Source organism: Biomphalaria glabrata, chromosome 5 (assembly GCF_947242115.1).
Source record: "Biomphalaria glabrata chromosome 5, xgBioGlab47.1, whole genome shotgun sequence".
NCBI lineage: Eukaryota > Metazoa > Mollusca > Gastropoda > Planorbidae > Biomphalaria > Biomphalaria glabrata.
The window spans coordinates 34,603,825-34,609,848 of NC_074715.1; positions in this window are offsets into that span (position 1 = coordinate 34,603,825).

Here is a 6,024-nt window from a genome sequence, read left to right on the forward strand (position 1 = left end):
AGACCAAATAATAGTGTAAATGTGTTATTTTCTGTGTTTAATTGGTTTGTTACGTTCGAATTCCCGCAGCGATCTAAAAGTGCAAGTTTTTCGAAAAGCAATGTTTGCAAAAAATACACAAATCGTTTGTAGACATTAGAGATCTACTAGTTGATACCCGAGCTTTGTTACGTTGATTCAGCTGGTTCATTTGTCTAAAAACCAAATGGACATGTCAGGAGTTTCTTAGAAAGCTTATTTCAACTCACTCCATCTGTTTATCTGTCTGTCCGTCAGGTACAAATTTTGTACACGTTATTTCTCCCCATTCCTATTCTCGGATAAAGTTGAAACTTAACATAATTATTCATTTTCCATAACAAAACACGAATCAATAAAGAAATAACCAATTAATTAATTAATTAGTGGTAAATCATAACATTATTTTTTATAAAGAGGGAAATAAATCTTACAATAATGAGAATTGCAACTGTATATATGCATTTGCCCCTTATATAAGCTTTGATTTTACAACACCTCTATTCTAATCAGAACTTAATGAAACCTTCAGGAACCTGCACGGAACCTGGGCGCGTACCGCGAATCTCAATAAACGACTAAAAGATTTTCTTAGAAATTTAAATCTATATATATCGCTGAGTAAGGAATTACTAGCTTGTTGGTCACATGGACAAAACTCTGGTTAGACTTATAATATTTTAAAGTAAAAAAATAAATGTAACTTTGGCTTGCGTACTAGACTTAGATCTAGAGCCAACATAATTTTTGAAGAAAAACTTATACATTTAGTCACTTTTTATTTCGTAAATAGTACTTCTTAGATAACATTTAGATTTGTAAACTAGAAAATGTTCTAACTGGAGAGGAGCAGGTACACCTAACATTTAGCCAGGGTGACTTTTAGAGCTCGCAATAAGATTCTCCAGAGGAATTTGGGTCAGAGCCAAGTATAGAAAGGATGGGACTGAAGCAGTAGAAGAAGGTTACAGATCAAATTAAGAGGGAGGTCAATACGTAAGAATAGACCGAAAAGTAAAAACACTTCCAAGCTTAGGTAACCAGGGTTCGAATCCTGCTAAAGACTGTGATTTAGTTAGCCGTCGGCTACATAAACATAGATCGCAAGGCCTGAAGAGGGCACGTCCGTAATAAAGTAATAAATGTTCAAAGAATTATTTGAGGTTGTCTTACATTTGAAAACAAACTGAACAACCTATAATACAATAAGACTTTTTACTTCACCGTCGCCTTCCCCTATTCCTTAGGCCTTAGGCTATTGAATAGTTTGGGGCAACATGCAAGAACAGTTCAAAATACAAGTAATTAAATGAATAGTATGTTAGCACTTAAGTGCGAATTTCATTGAAACAAGTCTTTCAACTATGAAATTAGTCTTCACATTCTAGAGACATCTGTCTTAACTTAGACCGCTAATGAACAATGTTATTTAACTTGCATCATTCAGAATCAATCACTCACTTCTTTCTACTGCCACCATAGAAACACACACACACACACACACACACACACACTCCATGACACTAGTATTATGGCTTCTGCTCTATGCTAATTTCATTTTCGTATCATTTTAGCTAAGTGGCAGTGCCGCGAATGTCGGAAATTAAATAGGCCAAAAGTTTAATACAGTTAGGAATCACTGGAAAATTTGACCTATTTAGAAACGTATAGAGTGACTAACTCCTAAAAATATAAAATAAAAACGGAAAAATTATAAACGTATACTTATAACATCACTCTGAAAAGCAATTCGTACATAACATTTTCATATCAAAATGTCTCTCTAAAATGTTTCTAATATAAGGATGGATCTATGTAGGCCTGCAAACATTTAGTTTATTTAAACTTAACCCAATTTTACATAAACTGTGAATCAAAGATTGACCTCTCTAGTCAAACAATAAGTTACAAAGGTAAAAGATTGTCTGAATATTTTTATATATCCAGGAACTATTCCCTAAATATGTTCAACAAAGAGTTAAATTATTAATATTTTTATAATGACTTCATTTTCTCTTAGTAATAATATCCATGCCAAATACTTTAGTTGCAACATTTATTAAGGACTTAACTTCTTGTATCTGATTTACATTTACTCCTATAAAATTTATATCATGTGCAAACCTAGCATTGGATATCAGTCAACCTTTTATGTTCAAGCAAGGAGTAAATCCTTCTAGACTTTCAATCAAAATATGTTCTAGGACAATAGAAAAAGAACCCGAGGAGGGAATGCATTTTTGCCATTTCTTTAATAGAAATCTATACTCTGAGGCATTTTACGTCTCGAGAGACGATTTTTTACATTTCTAACTTCTTATTTCAGTCAAGAGGCCAATCCTTGACACACAGTTTTCTATGGTGGCAGTAGAAAGAAGTGATTGATTCTGAACGATGCAAGATAAGTAGCATTGTCATCAGCGGTCTTAGTTAAGACAGATGTCTGCAGAACGTGAGACTGAAAAGACTAATTTCATAGTTGAAAGGCTTGTCTCAATGAAATTACCCCTTAAGACTTTCCCGTGATTGTGTGTAGATGCAAAGCAGCACTGGTTTGAATTCAGAGTTTTCCTTCTCGTAAGTGAGTATCCAGTATTTTCTAGCGAGCCCATCCTGTCTAAAGCTTACCATTTTAGGGCGCCAGGCGCTCGCCTTCGTCCCTTCTACTGTTAGTGAAAACAATTTTGGCGGACTCAATATCTGAGCCACACGTTAAGTTCAATCGTTGGACTGGTTGTCAGAATCTATTTGAGACGCATACCATTGGGAAGCATTTTATATGTAGTGGATTGCTTATATCCATTACCAGTTTCAGCAATGAAAACTTTGGCGATCGTAAGATAAAAATATAATTAAAAGTTTTGTAAATTTTCCTTTTCAGCAGGACAAAACAGATCCTCGTATCATTGCACATTTATCACTCTTATTTTGTAATAAGGAAATTTTTTTTTTTTTAAATAGGATACCTTAACTTTTTAGCTTTTGACTTCAGTTGTCGAGCTTAGTACATCCTAGGAATCCTTGGGCTTTTGCCTCTTTTTTTTTTTGCCTCTTTTTTGGGGCATTGCCTCTTTTTTTGGGGCTATTGGCCTCTTTATTGGGCTTTTTTTTTCAAGGAAAACATATAACATATTATTTTATATTAATAATAATACAAAGAAAATTTCATAAAAACAACATTTTTATGAAGGAAATAGTTTCAAGAACACATTCCAGGATTTCCAGCATGATCGTGGAGTAGGCTGCAGCAAGGTTTCATAAAATGATGACAGCAAAGGTCTATAAAATGATGACATCAAGGGTCCAGAAAGTGATGGCGAAATCCACTCACAAAATTATTTTAGATGTTCCTCAAAATAAATATCCCCCCCCCCAATTTTTTTTAAGGGCTTATGAGTTATTAAAATTCATTATTATTTTTTTTTATTATTTTATTATTTTTGCAACTATTTTTCCCTTAAGATCCTAAGACAAGGGACCTCCATCCTATATCATTTGGAATTCTCTAGGGTCTGCTAGAGTAATAGGGATGTACATATAACGAAACAATTTAGTTTCTATAAAAGTACAGAGTTCAAGGTAAGTATGTGCATGAGGAGCTTAAAAATTATTTCATTTTTGAAATTATAACTCATTTCAAGATTAAATTTATTAGTTAAAAAATATTTAATAAGTCAATCTTGTCCATAGTGTAATAATGTTTTTTTTAACAATTTAGTAGTCCATTTGCTCCATTATCATGAAATCATGTCCTGTTTGGGTTGTCTTGAAAATTTATTTATTTGGTCAAGGGGATGTGGTGAGTTACTTCTGTTTCGGTGATGATGCCAAAAGCAGAAATAAACATTTTGTATTTATATAAAAAAGATATTAAAGTTAATATTGGTTTTACATTGAAATGTACAAATTAAAGTAAACAATTTTTATTACAGTACAAAATATATTGTAATAAATACTATTTTCAATTTTTGATAATAAAGTATGCTAAATAGTATATTTAAGTTTTTGTTATTTTGAATATTTACTATAAAAAAAAATATTTTTATCATTAAAATTTGTAACATTTTGTTATTTAAAAAATCTATAGAGTTCTCTATGTCATTGCACTACGAAAATAAAAAACGGAAAGGTCATATATTCAAAGGAAGATAACTTTTGGAAAAGACGTCATTTATTTTTAATTTAAATAAATGTTACTAAATTTAAAATTGTAAAGTTTAGCTATAGATTTTATCATTATTTAACATTATCTTTTCTCTTAGTGCTATTGTTTTAAACCATAAAAATGTTCTATTTGATTTAAAGATTTATATTTTGAAGCAATAGTAGCTAAAAACAATCTCCATCAACATTTTAAAAGAAACTTTTAAAATTGATATTATATTTTATACATAGAACATGTAGGCCCTATACCTATGCGTAACCCATGACGCTATGGTAAAAAATCGGTTCATCGAGCCGAAGGTACTGAGTTCGAATCTCGGTATTGGCATTTGCATTTTTTTTTTAATCTTTTAGATAACCTTCAAATTGACAATATTGTATGAATATATTTATATATGCAGGAACTATTCCCTGCATATGTTCAACAACGAGTCCTTGGCTCAATGGACTTAACGTTACTTTTTGTGTCAAGTTGTGGAAAAACAAAATTAAGTCCTAATTTATCAAGACATTTTTTAATTGTAGTTGCAATTTAACTGTCGTGTTTATGTATAAAGGCTGACATAGTGCCTTGAGCCTCTTTTTCTTCTTTACAGCACTTCATAATTAAATTTTTAATATTTTTATAATGACTTCATTTTTTCTAGCAATTATATTCATGCCAACTGCTTTAGTTGCAACATTTAGTGAGAAATTAATTCTTGTATCTGATTTACATATACTCCTACAAAATCTATATCATGTGCTAACCATAGACTAGATATATAGTCTATGGTGCAAACCTAGGATTGGATATCGGCCAACCGTTTATGATGAAGCTAAAAAATACATCTTCAATGTAAAAAAAAATAAAAAATTACGCACTCAAAATGCTATGAGCGTTCATAAAAGGGGTTTTGAGTTTAAACCCCCTTCAGATGGGTTTGATGCTAAAAAATACCTCTTCAATATAAAAAAAAAAAAGCAAATTACACACTTAAATTATTTGAGCGTAGCCAAGCCTATTGGGGGTTTTGAGTTTAAATCCCTCTCCAATAGATGACTTTTTTTTTTAAAGTTTAAAACCCCTCCAGATGGTTTTGAGTTTAAAATCCCCTTACAGAGCGTTTTGAGGTGGAAAACCTCTATCTTCAATATTGTTCTAAAGCAAACTACAGTTACCAAATTCTATGACCGTAGCTAAATGGGTTTTTGAATTTTAAAAAACAAGAACAACTTCAGAGATTTTTTAGTTTAAAACCCCCAAAAGATGATTTTGGCGATAAAACTTCCCTTTTCGATATAAAATCTAAAGCAAACTACAGTCACCTAATTCCAAGAGCGTATTCAAGAGAGGTTCACATTTATACCAGTGGCGGGGCTCCATTAATAAACTGCAGTGAATAGTCATCTGCCGAAATTGAAAAACACTAAATGTGGCTTAACAAAGATGGCTAAGACAGATTTTAGGAGTCAGTTATAGAAATCGGGTCTAAATGAAGGAAATCCTATGACAAACTTGGAGTCGACCCCTTAGTTAGATTGTGACAGAGCGTCGCATGAGGTTTGCGGGACATGTTCTCCGACAAAATGAATTACGCATAATAAGAGTTGCTATGACATCCTAATACAAATTGGCACCACACATTCATGGAGATCCTCAGAGCAGGTGGGAAGAGGTTTCAGACATTACCAGTGACAGATTTTTGTGGAAACATCTTGGCGGCAAATGCGCCGAACGGCGCGGGAGGGTCTACATCAGTAAGAATTGCACATTAAGCATTTGCAATAAAACTTTCTAATGGCAGGAAAATGCACTGTAGATACCTCAGAATATTCTTTTTTTTTTTGGCTTTTAATACC